Below are 26,042 nucleotides of genomic sequence, written 5' to 3' on the forward strand. Positions count from 1 at the left end.
CCTTCAGTCTCAGGCAAATCAGTACAACTGGTCACCCTGCCCCAAAGTGGTACTTGTGAATGTAAATCTTTATGACAACAAGGTCTTGTCAAGTTGGTTTGTTCGTTGTGATACCCATGGTGGAACACGTGGTATGGCACATCTGATACCCTGGACAGCCCCAACGGAAGGATGGGTTGACTATGTCTGTTTTATTTGGAGTTTCAGGATCTTTCATCTTGAGTTCCCCACTCAGCTGTTGGTTTTTTTTTTTTCTTTTCTCTTCACTGTTTTTCTTTTTTTTTTCTCTCCCCTATCTTTTCCCCATTGCTATCCTTCCTTTCTTCTGATCATCCTTCTTTCCTCTTATCATGTTCTTTCTCTTTTATTTTCTTTTGACAACATGTACAGCTTTCAGATAACATGTGACTTAAACAGTGCTTGCATTTGCCAAAAGTAGCTACAGTATCATGTGTTGTTTGACTAAAACAAGCCAGCCTCCATAAATAAACTTATCTAAATCTACCAAGGAAGTAGAAGTTTCACTGTTCATTAGTACAAGAAGTGCTTATGTGGATCTTGTGGGCTTGTTGAGACCGTATAATCATGTGTTGAATGGGGAACGGAAAAATCGGAGGTGGGGAGGCAAAAAAATAAAACATGGTGAGGATTGAGATGTGAGATGAAAAGATTAGAATTTGGAAGGGCCTGAGCCTGGGTTCTCTTAAGGTACATTTTGGTTTAACTGTTTATACAGGGGATGCATCTATTAATAATAGACATTGCTGAGATTTAGGATCCCTTTCTTCTTTGAATCAATATTATCACTAAGTAAACAATGTAAACTAGGAAATGCATCTTGGTCCCAAAGTATGCTTTGAAGCCAGGCCTGTGTTTGATGTCTTCGATCAAAATCTTACAATTGTTAAGAAGTCAGTTTCAGGCTGGGGATGTGGCACAGTGGTTCCGCCACCTGCTTCGTAAGCACAAGGTCCCAAGTTCGATCCCCAGTACCAAAAAAAAAAAAAGAAAAGAAGTCAGTTTCCAGGCTTCAAAGAAGAACTACTGCTGAAAAAGAATCTTCAAAATTATACTCTGCTGACTTCAAAATTATAAAGAATTTTTGTTACCTGTATTAAAGTATAAGTTCTAAAGAATTAACTCCATTTTGGAGTCAAGTCCAAAATGCTCCCTCACTGAATGTTTTTCAACAGGAAGTCAAGGTCATGTGTTTGGAATTTCCCACTCGTATGAGTTTCCTAAATTTTGACTTTCCCATATCACTTTCTCAATTTTTATTTTTGTATAGTTTCACCAATACCATTTATTTCCCTGCTATTTTTCTACAGAACTGACTTTTTAAATTAGACAAACTGGGCCGGGGATTTAGCTCCGTGGTTCTGCCTTCTGCCTTGCAAGCAGAAGGTCACGAGTTCAATCCCTGGTACCAAAAATAAATAAATTAGACAAACTGCCTGCACTGAAGCAGCCAGTGCAGCCATGAACATCAGCATCCAGAGGCCCAGGCTGATTTTCAGACATTAATGTACTTGAAATCTTATTAGGAAGAAAAATGTTATCACCCATGAGAAGAGCAGTAAATTGTGGGGGCACTGAAGAAAGGCTTGGAGCCTTGCCACTGGGTGCTCATCTTGGCACTACTTTTGGGTACCCTTGAGATTCTGAATAAGTGACTTAAATTTTCTACTGATGCAATGGTGAGGATTAATTAAGGCTATGCCCAGCGGCATGAGTGAGTCACACTAGTACATAACAAATATTAGCTATGATTCTGTTCTTAGCCCTACTGTTTGAGATTGGGAAGGTTGCACAGACCCTCGGAACACAGCTTCTTTATCCTGAAAAGCCCAGTAAATGGTGAGTCTACAGCTAAGATTGCCTTCTGAAATATGTGATTTCAAGTTGATCCACTGCCTTAGGAGAAATAATGAAAAATAACTTTTTTTTTTTAAGTTGGAACCAGAGACATCTCTGCTGACCAGGGCAATTTGAGAGGAAATGCATCTTAATTAGGAAAAGACAAAGGGTCCCTTGTGATTAAAGACTCAGAGGGAAAATAAGAAGGTGAAACAGTCACTTTCAACAAGATGTGTGTCTCTGTACACAAATTGAGTTGATGAAGGGCTCAAGTAAAGAAAAATACCCAGGCTTTTAAAAGTTTATTAATATATAAAAGCAGAACATAGTCAGTGTATGCAACTGAGACATTTAGTCAAATGCGTACGCTCACAAGACCAAGAGAGGGGCCAGTCTCCTTTTCCTCTGCAGTGATACCAGCATCATTTTGGATGTTAGATTTTTTTGTTTGCTTTTTGAGCATTCTAGTCTCCGAATTTTTCATCATGAGAAAGCTGTTTTTGTGTGTTTATTTTCGTATCTGGCCAGTTTTTGTCATCTTAATAGGATTGTGCTGACGTTGGAGAGATTCCTTATGTTTCTTCTTGAATATATATGATTTCTAATGGCTCTTTTTAATTTGTATGCATTGCACTGGGGAAGTAGCCCAGTGATAGTGCATGTGTGAGGCCCTGGGTTCAGTTCCCTGAAAAGTAAAAATTACAAAATAAATAATTGCTTGCATTGTTTAGGTGTATATTTTTATTATCTATTAATGGTCATTACTTTGCATTCCACTATCTAATAGCTATACCTTTTTATTTTTGCTTCCTGCCTTATCAAATGTAAGTATTTCATCATTTAGGAATTATTAAAATAGCATCGCATTTTTAACTGTTAAGGATGAAGTCTTAGTTGGCTTCTGTGACTGCTAGAGAATACCCAAAACTAAGTAATTTATAAAGGAGAGAAGTTCATTTAGGCTCACAGTTCTGGAGAATGAAAGTCCAAGATCTGGCGGCCACATCTGATGAGAGCCTCGTGCTACTTTGTAGCATAGCAGAAGTAGGAAGAGCAGGTGGCAGAAGTGAACCAAGGGGCCGAGCTCACTTTAGGACAACTGGAAATAACTAATCCAGTCCTGCAAGTACTGCACTCAACCTTCCAAATGGCCTATTCACCCCCTAAAAGGCCCATCTCCCAACACTGCCACAATGGCCTGTGAAGCTAAGCATGAGTTTCAGAGGGGACAAACTATACTCAAACCATAGCAGGTGACTCTGAGAATGGAGCAACTAAAAGCCCAACAAAAAGCTAAAAATTTGTTATAGTAGTTTAAATGTGCAATGCCCTGGGTTAAAAAGAAAAGGATGTGAAGAAATGTCAATGAACAATATTTTAATGGAATACATGAAAGAACACTATAAAATGCAAGCAACAAAGCTTGACTGAAACTTTTCAAATGTGAGCTACATCAGGAAACCATATCAACTAGCATTTAGTTGGGGAAATCAGCATCACTCTAAGTAGAGATTTAAGACAAGGAATAAAAGCATTAAAAAAATTGAAAGAGATGTAGAACACTTGTGTACAGAATCAAATTGTATTTGATTACAAGATACACAAGTGAGTCTATGTAAAAGCTGCTGAAAACAAAATAAGATCTGTAGCTAGTTCATAGTTACACTAATGTCAGTTTCTGGCTTTGCTATTATAGCAGTGTAAGATGTCACAATGAGTGAAGCTAGTTCATGTTTTTATTGTTACGTGACTGCTTTTGCTTTTGCAACATCTTAGGAGTCTGTGGTTATTTCTAAATAAAAAAGGATTTCCTTTAAGAGGTTGTGGAAGCAACAGTTAAAGAAAAACTGTGCTTATTGTAAACCCAAATGTACTGGATGGCTGGGAAGCCACTCCCAAGTATGTGATTGGAAACTTTCAGCTGAAGTCGCTACAAACCTCACATCCGCTGACTGTCCTTACTCTGACTCCAGCAGCCAACAAAAGCAGTGACCTCCACTTCTGCATTGTCTTTCACACCCTCGTGGGGTCCTTACTGGACAACCCTGACTGAGACTCTGCCTTCAAGGGATTCCAGGAAATGTAGCTCCTGGCTTCCGGTCCCTGTTCTGAGAGAAGCAGAGCAGGGGAGGTCAGGGCCAGGGTTGACACTCAGCTGAACGCACAGATCCCAACTCACTGATAGTTACAGATTCTTGAAGTTCATTCATGATCTGGACTTTGAAAGGCGATTAAAAGATAATTAATCAAAAATTTCAGTTTATAAATAAAAGAAATTCATAAATAAGATAATTCCCAACATGGTCCTTTCTCTCTCAAAGAAAATGAATGTTGACTTTCCCTTGGTGCAGACATCTAGGCTATACTGACCTTGTAGCACGCCGGAGGTTGACCAGCAGGCCCACAGATGGGCCCCAAGACCTTTTCCCCAGCTACCTCTCTTTTCTCCAAGAAACTCATCCCGATTAGCTAACCTTTACATCTGCATGCAAAACAGAAAAGAGAAGTACATGGCTGGGACAGAGAGGACTTCATAAAGGGCCCAGGACTCTGTCCTCTTGGGCATAATTTTGCAGTTCTTCACTGCTGCAGGTGACTCGCGCAGCACACTTTCAGTACTATTCGTGTCCTCCCTTTCTTCCCCATAAGCTATCATATTCGTGTTCTAATGACTGCAGATACCTTGGTGAGCAAAATATCCCCAACTTCAGGACCCTTAAAAGACTAATCAAGGAAAGAGATGGTGTACAAATGATTTTGGAAATATGGAAATACTGTTATAACCGCTACAGAGATAAAGAAAAGTGTATCTAATCCTAAATCTGATAAAAGGAGAAAAATGTATGAAGCTAAGTAGAGGATATGCGAGAATATAGCAAGAAAGGACAAAGGTAGGTAGGGAGCAGGGCGAAGCGTCTTCCCCACAGAAGGAAAGCGTGATTGAGTCTGAACTGAGAAGGGTTTATCAGCACAGAGGAGGCTGGGAAGGGCCGAGGAGAGGGCGTTCCAGGTGCGTTTCCCCAGCTGTCAGCCTCGGCTCAGCCGGGACCCTGCGCACATCCACGGGGCTTCCTTCTGCTCCCTTTTTTCTTCTTTCATGCTGTGGACAAAACAACCGAATATGGAATTAGTAAGAAGGAAAAATAGAGGGGGGAAAAAAAAACTCAGGTGGGACGTGCTGTGTGCTGTGAAGAGAGCAGCATTCTGGTCATCACAGTTTGCATTTGGAAACTTCGTCCTATCGGCTTTGTGACTCTGGAAACGTCACCACCAGCCTCTCGATTTGCTTTAAAGATTCAGGGAGAGGAGAAGTAACGTCCATGTAGATCTCTTTCCGCACTTTCTCCACACTTGCTGCAGACCGCATTGTGCCACCCCCACACACATACTGATGTGGCACCCGAGACGACACAGACAAGGCTTAATTAGAAAATTGCTCCTTAACAGAAATGGCATTTAAAGAATGAGTGTATGAAACGGCAAAGGAAGTGAATGGAATAATTAAATATGAGTTACATTTGGGGCTTGAACATTTTCAAAGAGTAAGCTAATCTTGATTCCTTTGGTGTTTGTGTTACTTTGATGATAAAGATGGCCCTGTCTAGGTCAAGCCTCTGTGGATGCTTTTTAGATAGACAATTTGAACTCTAACAAAAAAGAACTAAGAGGGGCAAGTATTATGGGACAAGAATCAAAAAACTGGATGACAGAGGAAGAAAGGTGAAAGATGCTCCTTAAAAATGAAAAGAAAAGGAACTAAGGTCAAGGCTGAAGCCAGGAGCAGTAATTTTAAAAAATTTCTTCCAGTTATGCAGAAGGAGCCAATGCCACCATGGCATGGAAACAGACATGGGACCATCCCATCAATGATTTTTTCTATGAGTCGGACTCTGTACAGTCATCTCTGTCATCGTCCAATTGTAATGCTATAGCAAATGCCACAGACTGACTAATTTATAAGCAACAGGAATTTATTTCTCACAATTTTGGAAGATAGGAGGTCCAAGATCAAGGCAAAATCAGGTCTGGTATCGGGTGAGTCCTGCTTTTTGCTTCCCAGCTGACATCTTGTTGCTGTGTATCCTCCAGAGAGGCCAAACCACGTATCCTCATGTGGCAGAAGGGTGGAAGGGTCACAGTTCACTAATCTTGTTCATGTGGGCATCACCCTTATGACTTAGTCGCCCCAACAGGCCCACACCATAGCACAGTGAAGCGAGCCAGGTGAAATGAGAGATTGTGTCCCCAAAGAGGAAACCATGGATCGGAACGTGTCAAGGACTGCAGGCTCCCTTAGTTGGTACGTGTTCTAGACAGTGGCTGAACCCTGGCATTTCTGTTTCCACATCCAGTATTCTTTCTGCACCAAATGTTCCTGCTATGGTTTGATCTTAAATATCTCCCAAAAGACTTGTGTTCAGAAGTGGGGCTTTCAGAAAGTGATTGGACCATGGAGGCACTAAGCTCATTAGTGGAGCAATCCATTAATGAGTTCACTGTTGAATGTACTGTACATGGAGGGGCTCCGTGCGTGGAGGAGGGGGTCACAGGGGCCAGGACCCAGAGAGGTGAATTCTTGTACCTTGTGCCTTCCTCTCTCTCTGGCTCTCTTGCTCTCTCTGCTCCCAGCCACGATGAACTGAGCAGCTTTACTCCATCCACTGCACCCCTCCACCACTCTTTCTCTGCCTCATGGATTGAAACCTCTGAGCCATGAGCCAAAATAGCCTTTTCTCCCTTAAGTCATGTATGGCACATATCTGGTCCCAGCAACAGAAAAGTAACTAATATACCCTTCAACTCACCTCAACCTTGTTTACCAAGGCCAAAAGTTTTCTCCACGTCCTACCCTAGTATTTTATTTTTCCTACAAAACTCAGTGGCTTCTTCCATCCCGGAGAATAACATCAAAATGAAAATGGGAGGGAGAAAAGGTGTACAGAGATGTGGCCATGCTGAAGAAATTCCGTCACATGGCACGACAGCTTCCATGGTTGAGGAACATCTTTCACAGCTATCACCTCACTGTATGACCAAGCAAGGATCAGTATCATTACGAATCCCATTTTGTAGCTGTGAGAACTGAGGCTCAGATCCTGAGAGACCTGCTTCAGCAGCCTGTATCCTAGAGGTCAGGAGCCAGATCTCAAACTTCTGTGTCTCCTGTAGCCTCCTACACAGGGGCAGAGCACTGGCTCAGCAGTCATGAGGCTCTTTTGTTCCAGTACTTCTGCTGACTTATGTCCTTGATGGAGTCTTGCAAGCCCTATGCTTCATTTCCTCCCACCATCCACAGATGGGACTGAATTTTATGGCCTCTTAAATGGCTGGTAAGAAACCATCACAACAACCCATCTCCAAAGACCAGCTAGAAGTGCCTTGGTTTCCCCAGTATGAAAGATGAGAAGGCATTCAACATCACACTTTTAAAACAAACACCGTCAAGTCCGCACTGTTCCCAAGTGTGATTTGGGGAGTGAGCCAGAAAATAAAAGAGGATATTTATTTTTGTCCACAAGCCTCCTTCAAGCAATCTGGAGGGCTGAGTGGTCACGACTTCTCTGCATGCTGTGGTCTTGCATGCGCCCTTTCTCTGCCACCATACAAAGCCTTGGAGAACACTTTTGAAAACAAATCAGGAAATTACTTACCAATCTGAAGCCACAAAGAGTTATGAGAATTCCTCGCGGCCAGAGGGAAGAGGATTTTGAGCAAACGCTCCACAGCTGTGCGCACTGAGTTCAAAGAGCCCAGCTGTTGAACGGCCCTGCGAGCTCTGTAAGTAAACTTCCCGCACTCCCTTCCACGAGAGCATCTTCATGCTTTTCTCCTCCTAGAGAGGAGTCCCTTGGCTCAGGGTGCTGTTACATCTCTCTGGGTCTCTTCTGATGTTTGGGGTGTTTAGTGACTGAGGCTTAGTCAATAAAGCATCTCTGGGAGATGCTTCTGCCGAGCTAGAGGGGGAAAGTGAAAGTCGTCTGGCTGGGCTATGCTGGGGAAACGTTTGTTTTGAAAAGCCCTTGTCGGTCACGCTCCTGCTCCATCCTTCGCAGCAACAGATCTGTGCTGAAGAAGACACAGACATTGTGAGGCACAGCCATAATGGTTCTGTGGCCTCCCCCTGAAAAACAGAGTGGCTATCGAGGCTGTGCCTGTGGAATTCGAGTTTAAAAGACTTCCTTCCTTTTATGTTCAGTGGGAGTTTCGTGGAGGAAAAAGAAAGCATTGAAACGGATATTGTTCTGTGACTTCTTTGTAGTGTTAAAAAAATGCTCAATTTATTTTTGGTTAAGGGTGCCCTTTACTCTGTTTTACGATTTAATCAGTGTGCTCGCCGTGTCCTCCCACTGTGGGGGATAACGTGCTCATTGCACTGGAGGAGCCTGAGTAGCTAACCTTTGTTGGCAAATATATGGGTTCTAATTCATAGCAGTTATAGAAATGCATTGCATAATTTCATACGTGATGCACCGTATTAGTGTGTTTCTTTTAAACCAGATTGTGGCTAAAGACTGGGAAATAAAGGAGGGAGTAGAACTAACTTAAAGGAAATAATTTTGTTTTGAAGAAGCTTTGTCCACAAGACCCTGTGTCTTTTATTTTATGTGGCAGTTGAGCTAAGGAATGAACAAGAGCCTTCGTAGTGAACTATATATCCTCACTCTCCCTTCCTTTCCTTGAGACAAGGTATTGCTAAGTGGCTCAGGCAAAGTTTGAACTTAACCATCCTCGTGCTTCAGTCTCCCGTACCACTGGGATCACAGGCATATACGGCACCGAACTTGGCTTGTGTGCTTCTCCAGGGGTCCAAGTTTTATGGCTGCATGGAACCTGGGTCCCAAGATCTCACCCTCTGTCCCACTACCAGACTGTGTCTCTCAGTGTGTCCTTATATGTGATTAAACAGTAAGGCCCCACAACCTCCACCTAAAGAGTACTCCCTTCCACTTGCCCAGCTCCGTAAATATGCCGAAGTGAACAAGAACAATAGCCTTCGACTCTATTTGATGGTCTGACTTCCCCTCTTCTCTCCGAGTGCTTTTGGCTCACATATGGGCATCCATGATGAGAGGAATCTCATTCCTAAGACATCCATCATCATCATCATCGTCATCGTCATCGTCATGTACTTGAGGCATTTTCGAAGTTCAGAGGCTCCAGGTAGTGGAAAGGTTCCAGTTATTGGGAAGTTGTAACAACAGCCCAATCCTAGACAGCCCTTCATTAATGAAGTCATCTTGGCCTTTAGACTGAGCTGATCTCTAACCTGTCTCTCCCCTTTTATCTAATAGATAGGTATTCTATTCCTAGTGTGCTGACAGCAATGCAAACCACATGTGAAACAGCACTTGGTCTTAGATAAACATGTTTGTCATTTTTATGCAGCCTAATCAAGCTCATGTTTCCACCAACAATAGCTAAGTGAGTTGGCTGCTGGCTGGGATGTGAAAGGAAATTGTTCAAGGATTAGGAAATATTTACTGAGTATGGCCCACGTCCTGAGCCCTTGACTGGCCAGGCGTCCTCACCTGCTCTGTAGAGGGGAAGGGTCCCTGCCACAGAGCACAGGATCTGAGTCCAGAGTGCCTGAGGACAGAAGCCAGATTGGCCTCTGTAGGATCCTGGTGTGGTTACTTAATTCTCCTGGGCCTCAGTTCCCTTACTATAGCATAGGGTAAGTTGGGAGTACGTGTGGGTATTGTTTTATCTCTTTCACATATGAAAAAAAATGAACCCTACTGAGGTTAATTCCTCCATGGCCACACAGGTGGATGACAGGCAGGGCTAGGATTTGAAAGTCAATGATCAGTTTTGATGATAAGTGAGAAAGTCCACTTTTTAACCACCCTGTTTGCTTCCCTTTTGTTGTTTGATTCTTCTCACACATTCCTTTACTCTCCCAGTGCCCATGTCTGTAAATGTTAACTGACCTCCATGACTTCAGACCAACAAAGCAAAACTCAGACGTGAAGAAACTTGCTCAAATCCACACACCCTGACTTTAACAGGGCTGGGATCTAAACAAGTCTTCAGATTCCAAGCCTGGGCTTTTCTCATGACCCTATGTGCTTTTCCTTTCTTGCTGATCTTTGAAAGGGTCAGGTCTACACCTGCCCAGTGAGAAGAGTGAGATTCTAACTGAAGAGAAATGTCACTGTCAATAACTTATTAATCAACGCAGGTACTTTTTGCCCCTTTGTTAGTAAATTCTCCAGATGATTCCAGTGTGTGTCAGCTTTGACATTTTCCTCAGCCAGTTCTCTAATCTGAGAAAAGTGGAGATTGTCATATGTGGTCTGACCTTCACCTAAAGAAGGTAAAATGTTCCGTTAAGGACAAGAGATGTGGCTTTCTCTCTCCACGCCAATGTGAGGATTATCCTGTAGTTAGAACCAACAGTATTTCAGGGTTATTTACTATCTTGTTGATATTCCAGTGCTTTCTTCATCTTTTGGCACATGTCACCTTCTAAGCTTTGGGAGCATCTCAGCAATTTCTCATCAACCCCTTCGATTGCATCAGGCTTCAGTGATCACAGATGGGAAGATTTCTTTCTCCTTTCATTGAAAATTAGTACAACTCAGTAGAATTCCCCAACGAGTTAGAAGTAAGACATAGTATCTATTTTTTTAAAAGTGACTCAACATATTTACTTTATAAGGAGAAACCAGCGATGGAGAGAGTTTAATGTGCTGAATAAATGTATTCAGGTGATTTCTCTGAAGACTCTAATGGCTGTGGCACAAATAGATAAAAACTAAAGGATGCTGCCAAACACATGCTCAAAATCTGGGGAACTTTCGACATCTGGGAAAGAGGTCATGGAAGATGTCACAGAGCAGGGACCACTGAACTGTGGAAATAATGTCCTGTGGTGGTAAATGTTGGGATTTGAAGGGAACTGTATCTGGCTTTGAATTCTTTACCTCTTTTCAAGACTCCAAGCAGAGCACCTGCCTCTTAAGTTCACGTAACAGACATAAAGCAATCACCACAGTGCCCTAGCATGACAGGTGCATAACAAAAAGATCTCCTTTCCTCTTTAGCTCTGCTCCCTTCATCCACAAGTATTTATCAATGACCTACTATGTGCCCATCATTCTATCTATAAAAAAGTGAACAAGATTCAAAGGCCCTGCCTTCCTGGAGCTTACACTTTAAAGGAACCGACAAACAACAAAATTATAAACTAGAGTACAACTTCAGAGACTAGGTAAGGAAGAGATGGTGGCGGACAGAAGGACTAGCAGGTGCTGGGAAGGGGACTCTTCTTTTGCTAAGATGCTTTCTTGGGGAAGTTGCTTTAGTTCTGATTTGACTCATAAGAAAACATGGTGACACAAAGCCGTGGTTAGGCCACTGAACACCTGAAAGAAGAAAAGTTATTGGAATTCTTTCTAGGGTTGTTTCTCCACCTATAAGTCACAGAGCTGGGTTAAATCTATGGGGCTACTCTGGAATTTTCTCTCTTCCTCAGTATCTTGTTCTATGAATAATTGGAGGAAGAGAAGGGGGAAATTCTCTGAATCAAACTCTACCATGGTAGTTGTTTTGTTCTTGTACTCTATTTCCTGGCATTTAAAATACTGAGCTTCCTCATCATAGCTGTAATAATAAGTTCTAAGTAAATGAAGATTAATTAATGATTTTTAGAAAAGCTTAAGTCATCACAGTTTCTAGCGATCCCATTGTTGGAGCAGACAAGAATCACCACATGGCAGATTTTGAAGGATGAATTGTGTGGCTTCACAATTACTTCATGTGTGGCTTCACTCTGAAATTGTACATATGTTCATGCAGCCAGTGTGCAAAGCTGCCAGAAGTGAGCCGATCCAACAGTCTATTTGCCAAGAGCCATGTGCACAGCTTTTAAAAACAATCCCTAGTCTGAAATGTTTCCTTTCCTAAAATGGTGCAGCAGACCTCACTTGGGTCTGAGAGAGTGTCTCCCCAAAGTGAAGGCCATGTTTCAGAGAACTTGCGCAAAAGCGGGCTTTGTCTTCCAGTTAATCGAGCCCTTATCGCCAAAATATCCCTGGCCATCACAGTCCAGGTGATCGTCTCATTGCTCCACTCTGCCTTTGTCACCATAACGTAGACCAACTTCTGGACCCACAACCCAGAACAAGAAGCCAAAGTGCACAGCAATATAAAATGCACAGGCCAACTTTTCTTTTCTTTTGCTTTTTTTTTTCTCTTACTTTGCATGAAATGTCCCCAAATTTCAAAACACATCTCTAAAAATTACTTAGAAAATGAAGTTCTCAAGGACTGAAATGAAAACTGAGATTCAAGGAAACGTAAGAACAGAAAGGAGAGTTAAAACTTGAAGCTGATTGGCACGTAGTAGAGAAAGTTGTAGAGTAATTTCACGATACTTCTCAGGGCTCTCCAGAGAATGGTGGTGAGCTGCTGCCCAGGGAGAGCGGAGGAGAAAAGGGAATTGCTGCAAAGTAATGTCCCCAGCATTTTACATACATTGGCTCCTCACCATGACCCTAGCGAGTGTAGTGCAGCTATTGCCTCATTTATTTTACAGCGGAGGGACTGATGCCCAGTGCATTTAAACCACAGGACACTCACTAGCTAGTTCTTAACCCTAGATTGCCCAGCTGTGCATCGTGCTTACTTTCTGGTCTACACACTGCCTTAGAAAAATAAAGGGCATGCAATACACATTCTATTTAAGGAAAAGAAGAATGTGCTGCAAGATTTTAAATGTTGAATGCTCTCCTGAGGGGAGAAGCTGAGGAACTGTCTTCCTCAGAGGTCTATTAAAACCAGATCTGTTATCATATGTGACTTCAGTGTGGTCCTTTTCAAAGGTGAAAAGATAAAACAAAAATGATTCTTCAAGTTCTCCTTTCAACTTCCCAATCAAAAGCCAAATCTACACCTACACCAAGAAAAATAGCAGGGATATACAGAGTCTAGCCCTTTTGACCTCCCTGGGGCTACCCTATACTGGAGGGTTCGGCAGAAGTGGTATTCCAGTTACCCAGATGAGCCATTTTCTCTTGGATTACGATTGCTCTGACCACTTTCCCACAACCAAGAAGGGACGCAGCTTGGTTCCAGTTTGTGCCCAACAAAATGCACACCATTCCAAAGAAAATATTGTCTAATTTCCAGTGTTTTGAAAATATACAAATCAGGGCACAACCTGGCGTGGAAATAAGCACTGTTAGAAAATAGGAATGACTTTTAATACTCTCTTATATGTATCAGTTAGGATTGTACTTTTCTGTAACACCTGGCTTTCATTTCTGTGGTGTCAGTATAGCTTCTGTGCGTATGGGGTTGAGTTCATACTCCATACAATAAATAAAAGATCTTTTCCCTGTCAAACCTTGTCTTTTAACTTGGGATGAGACGCCCTCTTCCCAGACCTGCCACAAGCATCTTATTGCCCAAACATAAAATAGCCATGCCTGGCTGAAAGGAAATCTGAAAATCCATATATTTTGCTTCCCAGGCTTTCATATAGAAAAGAAAGCAAGGGGAAAGGGAGTTGGAATGAGTCTTTAGTGAGTACTTATCAAAATATGCTATAAATCCCTATGCTTGGAAACTATACATTTGGAATTTGATACATAAATAAGACTATACTACATAAACATTTTACCTACTGCACCTATTTTTTTTTGCATCTATTTTAATAATTAACCCTTCTGGATGTGGAAATATTTTTAGATTAACTGATAAAGGCAGGAAGGGACAGAATTCTACCTGATGAAATGGATTGGGGTGTCAGATTCAGCTCTGAATTCCGGCTGTATACATAGCCAGGCATCAGATGCCTCTGGATCTTCATTTCTTTGTATTGAAAATGAGGGCACCAATAGCTACCCATAGGAGTGCTTTCAAATCCAATGAGCTATCAAATGAGCTGTATACTGTATGAAGAGCCTGGTACACAATAGGCATTCAGGAAATGGTAGTTCACTCTTCCCTCACTTTATACCTTAACCAACAAATTCATAAAACTTCACAAAACTCAACTGAGACAGAGTTGACAGTTGAAGAGCCAACCCTGGACAAGAAATATGAGCAAATCCCCTGAAAGGTGTTAGCTCCCTGTCAGTGCACACCAAGCTGCTTTGTTTGGGATTTCATCACTTTATCTTAGCAAACCAGACAAAAATGCCGAGGCAATTTTGTTTTCCAAGATGCATCGTATGCTTCAAAGTGCCATCTGCTTGCAACTTGTTACAAAACAGTCCTTTGGTGACATTTTAAAGAAGTGACTGCAATGTTTGTTACCAAGGGATATAATTCCTAGAATTGGTGGGATTTGTTCTGTGTTGTTGGGATGTGAAATGAAGCCTTCACGGGGCCTCTGGGCTGTTTCAATACATTATCCTCGTCTTAACCATGGAGCCAGGTTTCCAATTGGGTTCTTTTCTATTTTCATTCTCTCGCTGCATTACTCTGATCTTTTCAGTTAAGATGGATTTTCGAAGCTTGTCACCTTGTAGTCACCACTGCAAAATCTAAAAGTCAGGAGCTAGTGAATAAGCCAAAAGAGTCCACAGATTTACATAGCCGACAGTGTAGCCTTTAGCCAATGTTTCCTCACTCTAATATGGCAAGGTGAAAACAATTCTGGAGCACAATTCAGTTATGGACCCTTTAGCCTTATTCTCTCTTTTCTTATCTAGAAAAAGGAATGAGCGAGTCTGTCCCACCCATCATCCTGTCTGATGTGAAAATCATTGAAATACAGTTCCCATGAGGATGAATAAAAGCTACAAAATAGAGCATGATTTTGGTACTTTCCTTCTACTGGAGAAGTTGTTACCATGTTGTTGCCCATAATGAATCCAATACACTTCTCAATCTCTCACCTGATTTCTCACCTTATACTTACCGACAAATTTTCTTCCATTACTATCTCTTCCATATCTTTATACCTACTCCTAGACGATAGACTGGATTCTGCTTGATTACAGCTATTCAGACAATCCCACTCTCTGCAGGAAGACCACCCTTTCCTAGCCCATGTACAACTAAATTGATTTTTTCATGTTCATTGAAAAAATATTTGTTAGTACCTATCAAATCAGAGATGATTTAAGCACAAATCCCTGCTCTATTAGAGAAAGCTTTTCACTGCTCTGGCCTCATGAGAAACATCAGAAATCCAAGATCATGCTCTCTTTTCTCATGGAGCAACCTCCTCAAGTATTTCTTGCTGTCCCTGTCCTCATGAACTCCAATCGCTTTGCAAATCATGATCCAAATCATAGTGGATGTTACAAATCATTAGCCCTAGTGGTTTCTGTCTTGTGATTGTAATATTTGTGAGAAGCATGTAATCACCTGTCTTCCCCAAAACTGATAATCTTCATGCACCCAGTGTTGCTAACTTCAGGGCAGAGGTGAAGAGGAAGCTCCTGCCTTAGGTTGAGTTGTCTGGTTCCCAGAGTAGTTGTGCTTGTACCCAGAGACTCGAGTCTTTACTGGAAATGTCATCTTGAAAAGTTCTCCTGGAAACATTGCTTTCCCTGGCTGACATTAACAACTTTCTCCATGACTCTTCTATACCAGTCACTGCAAAGAGAACAAAACAGTTTGTATCCTCCAGTGCCCTTACAGCACTTTTCCCCGTTCAGATAATGTGCGTCCACATCATCCACCCCTCCCACCCACCTCTGTCAGTCTCTGCCTTCTGGTTGACCTCAGCTAGGGCACTCTAACAATGAAACCTGGAAAATCAATCTAAAGCCTGTGCTTTCAAGTGGGTATAGTTTGAAAATAATCATTATCTATACTCCAAAGCTGTAAAGTTATTTCTGAGCTTTACCAATTTGAAGATACAAATTAAAGGCAGAAACAGTTGGCCAGAAACATCTGAATGCTTCCAAGTAGCAGCCTCTGTAGCATCCCTGCAGAGAGACAATTTGCTTTCTTTACCTCATATTCATCCTGCAAGATACTTTAACCCAGGTCCACTTCCCATGGAAAGACAGAGATGCATGATGGTCAGAGATGGCTCAAAGGAGGCAAGTCAAGATTATTTCAGAATGGAAGAGACTTGATCGCTTGTATTGGTTGAAAATGATCAGCCAGTAGTAGAAACTGACTATATCAGAGAGTGGGAGAAGACTGGGCCAAGGGATCTGGGAAAGGCAAAAGGCCAAATGGGACAACCAACTGGGTAGAGAGCTTGGTAGTGAACAGGATCAGTTTTGACTCAACCCTGTATCCACTAAGCAGGAGAGAAATAAGTGAAGAAGGACAGAAATGTGAATCAATTAAAAAGGTGGGGAAATTTCACAGGCTATGACGATGCTCTCCGTTTTTCTCTAGGAGATTAAAACTGTCACCGTAGCCTAACATCAAGACAGTGAGCACATTAATGTGTACTGAGAGAACCCTAGGCTGGTGCTTGGTGTAGAGTAAACACTAGAAAAGAAAATTATACCCATTTCTTTCTCTCTTTGACAGATTGAATTTTGTAGACCTCATATAAAAATAGCCCACAGCACTACCCATATACTTGCCTTTTAAGTGAAACACATGTGCCTTTCTGAAACTTGTATTTATAGCCCTAAACTATGACTTCTTCAGACTCATTTTGAAAATACTTTGACCCAGTGCCTACACTTAGAGACATTCTCTGACCACATAGTCTCTCTTTTGTGACCCATGGATATGGAAAATTCTGGAAACTTGCCAGAAAGAGGCTATGTAGGAAGAAAACTAAACTCTGGAGCTTTTGTGTTCAGTGTTGTAAAAATGGTTCCTGACATGACAAGTGAGAGAGATAATCAAAAACATGGGCCATTTTTATGTCTGGCCTTTGAAAATTTTTAATAAGCATAAGCTTTTCGGAGCCAAGTGAAGTCTCTGGGTTCCAGTGTTTCAGAACTAGTGTTTTCCTTTGATTGTTTGAAATCACAAGGTTGGTTGGGGGACCTTTCATGCTATGATTTGAAGGCAGCTGGCACACAGACGACAGCAGGTATTGGAGCTCAAGATTCCTCTTCAATTTGTCCCACAGCTCCTCACCCAAACAATGAGGGGAGGAGTCCAGATCCAGCCAGAACTTCAGGGCTCCCACAAAGAATTTTTTCCTGTGAAAATAAGGGTTAGGAACTTGGGATTTAGGATTCACTGAAAACACTATTCTCTCTCTCTCTCTCTCTCTCTCTCTCTCTCCCTTCCCCAATCTCTTAAAAGTAAGAACTTATCTCTCTGGCTTATCTTTTAGAAGTCATAGTCACCCACATGGCCAGGATTTATTACATACTTACAAAGTCCCAGACACAGTTGTAGGCACTTGGGGAGTGATCATAGCCAACAAGCTCCGGGCCCTTAGCATCCAGTTGAAGGTACATAGACACACAAAGCACAAAGACATACAGGATAGAAGGACCATGAGGAAGAAAGTGGCGAAAAGGACAGGTACAGTGCTTTAGACAGGTGGGCCAAACAGAGCTGGAAGCAAGGCAGCAAGGCAGTGTGCAGCAGGGAGGACTGAGTTCAATGAAATCAGCGTGTGGAGCAGAATTCTGGAATGAAAAGTAGCAAGCAAGAGAGGAGGAGGGTGGACTATGCCTGGCCAATTCTAGGAACAGCAAGGATACCAGGGTGGCTGAGATACATGCCCTGGGGCTGAGGTGAGGTCAAAGGAAGTGAAAGGAGACCATCTGCAAAGGCTTGAACTCCCCCAGAAGGAGAGCTATGGCAGAGTCCAGAGCAGAAGAGTGCCTGGCAGATTCTAACTGAAATTCTGAAAGCTGAGGGGAAGTGGATTCTGTCATCCTTGCTCTGGTCACCCGCAGGCTGGCCAGAAACTCTCAAAAACAATGACAGGTCACAAGAGGAAGAAGTCACAGGTCAAACTAACGTGGACTTACATGAAGGCCATCTACCTTACAGTTTATATTGTACATTAGATTGCCCCAACTGGGGACAGACAAGTTACATCACAGCTTGGTAATAAAATGTAATTAATTTGACTAAGGACTATTCTATTTATGGCATTGTGTTTCACTCGCCAGAAAACTCAAAATACTGGACTATTGTGTTCAAAACCTGGGAGCCAGAAGAAAAGGCTGTTTGCCTTCCTATTCCCTGGGCCACCTTTCCTGATGCTCTGTATTATCCCCCGGGAGCAGGGAGGACATCCACATCCCAACCCCGTTCAGCCGGGGCCTGGGATCCCACTCAGGAGTCAGTGGCTAAAATTCCATGTATTAAAAGATGCTTCTCCACTTGGCACAATCTCTTGAGAATGGAGCTTGTTTTAGGAACTGTGTAGATGGAGACTGGAGGACCGATAAACTAGTGCGTTAAAGACTTTAGAGGTGAAAGGTCACAAGACCCAGTCAAACACTGTTCATCAACTTTGTAGCCTTTATTTAATTTTTTCATTTAACCGATGCATATCCCTAATGCACATTTAGCTCTGTCCTTGATGCCTGGGACTCAGCAAGAAAAAGCACAGGCAAACAATACCTGCTTTCATGGAGCCTCCGTCTTAGGGGAGCAGAGAGAAGACACAAAAAAAAGCAAGGTAAAGATAAAGTATGTTGGTTCATGGTGTATGCAAGGAAAGGGGTGAGGAGTGGCTCGGTTTGCAGCTTAAAGAGGAGAGGGCAGTGGAGTCTTCCTCAGCAAGGTGAGATTTGAATACAGACTGAAAGAGGTGGGAGAGCAAAGTCTCAGTCACTTTCTCAATACCTGACTCGCAAACTTAAAGGAGGAGAAGTTTATTCGGGCTCACATTTAAGTCTATAGTTGGCTGGCTTCAGAAGCATGGTGCAGGAACAAAGTCGCCCAAGTCATGGCAGCCAGCCAGGAAGCAGAGAGCAAAAGGAGGAGCCAGAGACAAGAATACGCCCTTCCAAGTCACACCTGCAGTGACCCGCCTCCTGAGAAGAGGCCCCCTGAGTCAGCTATAATGCCCCAATTTTTCATTCCTCTTCCAAAAACGTTAGCTCTTCATGCTTAAGGGGTAAGGAATCTTAGGGAAGAATTTGAAAAAACAGTACTAAAAATAAGTTATGGCTTTCTGCAGGGAATATCCATGCAAGTTATAGTTGGTCACAGTGGGAAATAAAGCAAGTTGGGAAAAACCCCAGAGAAAAGTTATTCCAAACTTTCCTGGAAATCTCAAGAAAGGAATTCTCCACTGTGTAAGGATTTTTAAGGTAATAGATCAAAATTCCCTGTAAGTATCCAATCTCCAATTGAATTCATGATTAAGAAATTGACAAGCACTGATGAATACCTAGTTAGTATCCAGCACTATCATGCAAATAGGAAATAACAATTAGCCACAGTTCCTACCATCGCCCTCCCCAAGAGGCAATCTTTGTGGGGACTTCAGCTAGCATATCTTCAATTGAAAGTGACAGAATCCTGACTCAAATTATATCAAAGCAAAAAAGGAACTGTTTTGGGGTCAGGGTTTCAGAAAGAGAGAGAGAGAAAGAACACCATGAAGGTCCGCATTCCTGTAGCTCAGCCTTCCAGTAAAGAAGAGCACCATCTCCCAGGGTTGGTGACTCACAGGGCCAGGTCTCAGTGGGCTCCTTCAGTTGTCCTCCCATCAACTAATCACTGCAACTGGAGCAAGGGAGTGGCCTTAAGATACTGACAGATACATTGTGAAATGGGAAGAAAAGGGCTAAAGGTGAGGGAAAGTGGGAAGGGTAGGGAAAAGGTAGTAAGGGAAAGGAAAAAAATAGGAGAAAATGAAAAAATGGAAATAAAATGTTTGTAAATGGGGAGGGGAGGTGGGCGTGAAGGGAGGGCAGGGACAAGGGGAAAAAATGAGAACCAAGACCTGTCACATAAAGGTACAAGATCCCAATAATAAATGTAACTGTACTGTATACATAAAATGTGCCAATAAACTCATGAGGAAAAAAAAAGATACTGACAGATGGAACCTCACCTCAGTACAGTAGGTGCTGAGTACTGAAAACAGGGAAGGTCTCAAAAGAAACCTAGAAGACTCTTCTAGAAGAGAGAACAAAAGATCAGGCAAATAGCAAAAGTTAGCATCCTTCACTGGGGCATAACAGCTCAAACCCTAGAGCCCAGCACAAATTGGAATAGAGCTGGGAATCCCATCAGCCTCTCGTCCTAAGGGCAGGGCTATTTCTTGCCTCTGAAGGGGAAGTAATAAAGATAACATTGCCTGTGTCTCACAGCCACAATGCAAAGTATTAAAAAGTAAATGACCTAATGTTCACACATATTCCTTATAAATATGTGCAAGTAAATTTGTATATTATATACAAACAAGACCCGATGAAAGATTTATGGATGAGGTGGGACCTTAGTTTGAGCTGAAAAGGGGGGAAACAGGAATGGAAAGAAAAAGAGGGAAGAGGTGCCGTTCCTTGGGTAGTTGACTCCACAGGCAAAGGGATTTCCATTAACACAGCCATACGGGTGACACCGTTTTCAAAGTTGTCATTTGCAAGAATGAGTTAAAGCAAAGAGTTATAGATTTGTCCTCCCTAGCTGTGTGACTTTGGGCAAGTTACTTAACCTCTGGTTGTATCAACTTACTCCTTTATAAGGTGAGTGCCTCAAAGGATTATTGTGAGGATTAAATGTGGTGATATAAGTGAAGCACAGGATATATTGAAGTTCTATAAATATTAACTATCATTAGTGATTCTCTATACCACTGAGTAGATATTCTTACCCCCGTTTTCTGTGTTAAAACCTGACACATAAGGAATTAAGTAGACTAAGTGAGATTTGAGACCAAGTCTGACTCATGCTAGAACTCACATTCTTTCTTTCCCCTGAAACATAGCGGGGGGAGGGGTTCCTGAGTATCCAGGAATTGAGTATCTTGGATTGCAGGACTTTACCAGAGTTTGAATGAATTTGTTAGAAATATTTTCATAGACCCACTGGACTAAAAATGTTAGGGACGTGCCATAGTTGCTAAACTTCATGGAATTGTGCTTCCTTTTGATTCCCTAAATCCCTCTACCTATCCAGACATCAGGAACTGACCCCACTTCCTGCCAGGAGCCTAAGATTCTCCCCTCACCGGAACCACAGCCCACAGCTCTGTACATCAGGGAGGCACAGATACACATAGTCTCACTCAGTGTCCTCTTGCTCCGGAATTGAGTGGACATAACCATCCTCCCAGCCCCACAGTACAGACAGAGACAGAGGCAGCCAGCATGTGAGCAAGACTCACCCAGGGCCAGTGCCCTTCCAGCTGCCTCACAGACAGCAGCCCCACCGAGGGCAGTAGCCCTGCCTTCCACATCCCATAATGACTGAGGTCATCCACGTCCCTCTGTCTCCCAGCTCAGCTTCTCCAAGGTGCCCCAGATGCAGCCTTACTGCTCCTGGTCTGATGTCACGAGGCTGAGGCAGGGAGCACAGAGGGTGTGAAGGGGCAGGTGCTAGGCCGGGGGTATCTTCCTTGCTTCCCTGTAGGCCTGTTTCCTTTCTCTATCTCTTAGCAATAAATACCAATAATTATAAAAATAAGCCAGGAGAGATTTCCAAGAGGAATTTGAGTGAAAGGAAAGAACAGAAGTGAAAGTGACCAGAAACAGGTGTCAAAGCCTGGGAGTTTGCTACCCTTAAGCCAAACAATCACCATAACAATTGCAATGAAAGCATGCAGAGACAGAGACCCTGAGGTCCAGGAGCCACAATCCCTCCCAAGGTTCCTTCCTATGAGGCCAGAGCCACAGACCCTAGGCTGCTAAATCCCCCTGGTAAAACTAAATAAGCATTCTAGGCCAGAAACTCCCAACCCCAGCCTTTCTCTCCTTGGCGCTTTATAATACAGACTCCCGGTTCCCTGAGCCTGAAGATCTTGAATCTGAACTTTTAGGGTGGGGAGCAGGCATCTCTGGGTTTCAGAGGCTCTATAGAAATTCTGGGGAGTGAGTAATTTCCTTGCTGTGTGACTCAATGCAAGGAAGTTCACCTGTCAGAGCCTATTTCTTAGGGTTGTTGGGACAAGTGGATAACTAACCTAAGAGCATTAGAACTGAGACAATGCCACTTACTCATTCATCATGTGTTTATTGAGGGCCTGCTGTGTCCTGGCCTTTTTCCAGACGTGGAAGACACAACAGTGAACGAGACAGAAATTCTTGGCCGTAGGGATCTTCCTTTGCGGTGAGGAAAGACAATCAAGCAGCAGCCATGGACCACATCAGACAGCAGCTGCACAAAGCCAGGAGGAGCAGGGAGTGGGTGGGTGGGGCCAAGGTAGGAAGGGTCTGTGTCACTCAGAGGATCAGCAAGAAGCTCCTGGATGCCCACCTTTCAGCAGGGCTCTGAATGGCATGAGGAGATGGAGACAGAGAAGGAGGTGAAGGAGGAGACGGACAAGGAGGTGGAGGTAGAGAAGGAGATGGAGAAGGAGAAGGAGATGGAGAAGGCCTGGCTGTGGATGACAGCAGAGCAGCGCCTCTGAATGGCAGGAGCTGGGATCTGACAGCAACTGCCACAGAGCACCACGGAAAGTATCTTGCAGGGAAGAAGAAGCCCCACCTGGAGGTCAAATGAAGTAGTGCAGGTGCACATTACCTTTTCTCAGAGGAACCAGCAGCTAATAACCATCTGGAGAAGTTGGGCAGACCACAAGTATTCAATCAGTATTTATTTACTGAGCACAAACAAGAGTATTCTATTTTATTTTCCCCAAAGCAAGCCCTATGACAAAGAAATGGGAGCAGGTCATTCATGAGCAGAAAGCAAGAAGTAGGAAAGCAGACAGAGAAGGGTAGTGAAGTTATAAAGGTGCTCCGTGAATTAACACCATGAACAACTGGGGCTTGTTCTGCCTGGGAACCCTGGGGACTGCACAAGGCAGCAGTCAGTGTGGATGGAGATTTTCCAATGCAACTGCAAATGGCCTCAAAGATGGTCCAAAGTCATGGGGCAGGACCACCACAGATTGTGCTACACAAGGCACACTCACAGACACCACACTGATGACAATTACCTCCCTGCCCGACCAGCCTCTGGGCCCAGGCTCAGGGCTCCTCTACCTGAGTGAGGACCTCTTACTCAACTTCAGGGCTGAGCAAGAGCAGCCCTCCTCTGAAATTCCCTTGGGACCTCTGCCCAGAAGCACCACTGTTCTTCTAGCACCCAGAGATGCCTCTAGGGCACTGAAGGCAAAACTTTGGGAGCTCTCAGTGACACGCGCAGCCCTCCACGCCACACCTGCCTTAGGTTCCCATCTCTGCTCTGCAGGTGCCAGAGGTGATGGCTGAGCACAGGTGCTCCAGGTCACCCTAGGTGTGACCGAGTAAGTCATGGTCCTCATGCTCAAGGACTTAGTGAATGAGGACTCCACACCCTCTGGGCTCTGAACACTCCCCAAGGTCTTCAAGGCTTTGCTTGGAAATATGCTGACTGAGAAGTGAAAGCAAGAAATATGCTAGGGAGACTTTGTTTCCATGTTTGTCCTTTTCTCACATTTTTTCCTTTCCCTTCTTTCCTTTCCCCTATCCGTCCAACTCCCCCTTCCCTTTAGCCCTTTTCTTCCTATTTCACATTATCAATTATGCACGTTGAGCCCTATTTATACTTTCAGTTTCTCATACCAGAGAAACTCTTCAGTATTTACACATGTCCTATTGATTTCACCTAAGAATACGGCCTCAATGTGCATCCATTTAGCTATAAATGGCTTGTTTCTCATTCTTTATGGCTGAGTAGTACTCCATTTTATTTTATTTTTTTAAATCTTCTTTACCCAGTCTCCAATTGATGGGCAATTGGGATGTTTCCAAATTTTAGCTATTACAAACTGTGCCTCTATAAACATGAGTGTGCACCTATCACTGTGGTACAATTCTTTTAAAAAGAAGGGGTGAAGGGGTTAAAGGAAGGGCAGGGGGATGGGGAAAAATAAGAACCAAGATATATCATGTAAAAGTATGAGTTCCTAATGATGAATGTCATTGTATGGTATAACTAAAATGTACCAATGAACCCATAAAATGGGTTAAAAAATATGCTATGGAATCAGCTTCACCCTAATTCTAAATTAGTCTAGGGCACCTATGGCTCCACCTGCTAAAGCCCAGCCCACAGCTAAGGAGTTCTGTTAACAAAGCACATGAACATTTGTTTATGGCTGCTGGTGACCACAACATTCTACTTCCAAGAAGTCACAAAAGACCACAGGAAAATAGAGTTCCACCACCTTCATCTCCCCCCAGCCTGAGCAGACCATCCTCAACCAGGCCAACAGATGAGCGCTCCCACAATTCCACTCCTTCTTCCTTTTTTTTCTCAGCTCTGGCTACTGTCACTCACCCAACAACTCACTCAGTGCTAGTTATGGGTCTCATGCTGTTTCAATTTCTGCATTACAATCATGACTAGATATGGCCTCAAGTAAAAAGCACTTTATGGGCTATAAAGATTATTCCACTTTCTTCTCCATGTATAATTGGGAAGGACCCAGGGTTCTAATGAATCCCAGCTAGAATCCACTTACCAAAAACAAAAGGCAAAGCTCATCACATTAGACTCATGTTAATATCTGTCAGTGGCCTCTCATTGGTACCCAAGGTGCTGTGTTAAATGTCAAAGCATCTTTATCAGATTCCTGCCTTCTATTCGGTTGCTATCCTCCAACGCTGACCTCACACTCTCTACTGTGAACTACCTGCAGTTACCCAGCACCTCTCTTCTATGACCATCTGGGCCCAGGCTCAGGTCCTCTGTCTGCGTGGACATCACCTATCCAGCTCTCAAGGCTGAGCTCAGGTACCCTGGCCTCTCATCACTGTCTGTCCTGGCGGGAGCCAGTAGGCAGCAGATCTCCATATGTCTGGAAGCCCCACAGACTGTGAGCAAGCCCTGCCTTCCATGTCATCTGCCTACAGGGCCTGCTGCTTTGTGACCTGGCCAGCTACCTCCATAATCTAAGCCTTGGTTTCCTCTTGTCTAGAGCGAAGATAATGTTCTAGACAGGAGGAATGTATGTATGAAGACTTGTTTCCACTTAAAGGACATGACCCACATAAAGACTCAACCCAGTTCTTGAACTTGTAGTAACCTTCAATTGTCAGCTATTGCAATCTCAGAATACTGTCACAGCAGTAGTAAATCTCACTTTATCTTAATTATGAACTAATTCAGTGATCACCTATGTCTTTTACATAACTATAAATTCAGAGGAGTCCTACAGGGTGCCTGTATTCAGATATTAAGGATGTGAGTGACTGAATAGAGATGTCACTCACAGAGACAGTGTGTGCTGACTGTCCCGACCAGACTGTACCCTGGAGCTTTTCCTACATATTAACTCATTGGCTATTCCTGATGTTCCTGTGGAATTAAAAACGTTATTACTGTCCTTGTATTCTTATCGGTAAGAAAGTTTATCGGATTTTTCTGAGGCCATGTAATCAGTGGTGGGGCAGGGATTTAAGCCTGCCTTCTACAGTTCTGGAGATGAGACATTGCTGTGCTGTTAATCTGCAGGCTGGATTTTAGGAAAATGAGGTTGTAGCTAAGGCATCTTTCATTGTCTCAAGGCCCCACAGTAATTCAGGTTTTATTCATCAAAAATGCTTTGTACACACATTTTTAATTATAAAAGGGAAAAGAAACTTGACTGGAAAAAAAAAGGAAAGGAAAACATATTTGGACTATAGATTGCAATGAGTCCTAAAGGCAGTGGATCCCACAGCTCTTTAAGGATATAGATGATCACTGTAATCTATCGTAAATCAGCCAAGTTTGTTCAGGGGTAGTAAATAATGCTGTCAACAGCATTCAATTCAGTGGACAAGAAGATGTATTTATATGAAAGGAGGCAGAGAGAAACAGAAAAGAATTAGGTTCCATTGTTTTTGGTGAACACAAGAAATCTCAAACTCTTTCCAACAAGAGACCCTAACTTTGGAGATTCTACATATTCCCTCCAACATTCAAGGAAACTCCTGGAGCCACTCAGTTACCTGGATGAATGAAGGTTGTGCTCATCGGTGTGCTCTGACCCACACCTTCCAGCCCGCTGTCATAATCAGCTCAGTTCCTAGCCTTCCTCCTGTCTGCCGTAGGAAGTATAGGTTTTTTTGCCTTGCATTAGTCAAGGAGGCCATCACACAGCAGTAACCAACAAATCCCAAAGCTCAGTGACTTTAAGCAGCACAAGTTCATGTACTGATGCTGCCACATGCTCCACTGAAACCACTGTTCATGAA

At 43.1% G+C, this 26,042-nt stretch overlaps 1 protein-coding gene and 1 long non-coding RNA gene across 3 annotated transcripts in view; one reads left to right on the forward strand and one right to left on the reverse strand.

Annotated features, from left to right (window-relative positions):
• C1qtnf7 (C1q and TNF related 7) overlaps nucleotides 1–26,042 on the forward strand; it is a 93,860-nt gene that overhangs the window by 21,881 nt on the left and 45,937 nt on the right. The window contains exon 1 of one of the 2 annotated variants that reach the window (XM_010641859.3): nucleotides 7,563–7,635. The exons of the other annotated variant lie outside the window; for it this stretch is intronic. The gene's annotated coding sequence lies outside the window, so the exon portion shown is untranslated. Of the gene's footprint in view, nucleotides 1–7,562; nucleotides 7,636–26,042 lie in introns of those variants that run through there. 2 annotated transcript variants of the gene reach the window in all.
• Nucleotides 3,462–24,819, reverse strand: LOC104874678. The gene is made up of 3 exons (XR_783839.1): nucleotides 24,326–24,819; nucleotides 15,181–15,411; nucleotides 3,462–4,957 (listed from the first exon to the last, which is right to left on the reverse strand). It is a non-coding gene; the product is annotated as an uncharacterized LOC104874678 (long non-coding RNA).

The sequence above is a fragment of the Fukomys damarensis genome, unplaced genomic scaffold, assembly GCF_012274545.1.
Source record: "Fukomys damarensis isolate Sample0158 unplaced genomic scaffold, DMR_v1.0_HiC HiC_scaffold_35, whole genome shotgun sequence".
NCBI classification, from domain to species: Eukaryota; Metazoa; Chordata; class Mammalia; order Rodentia; family Bathyergidae; genus Fukomys; species Fukomys damarensis.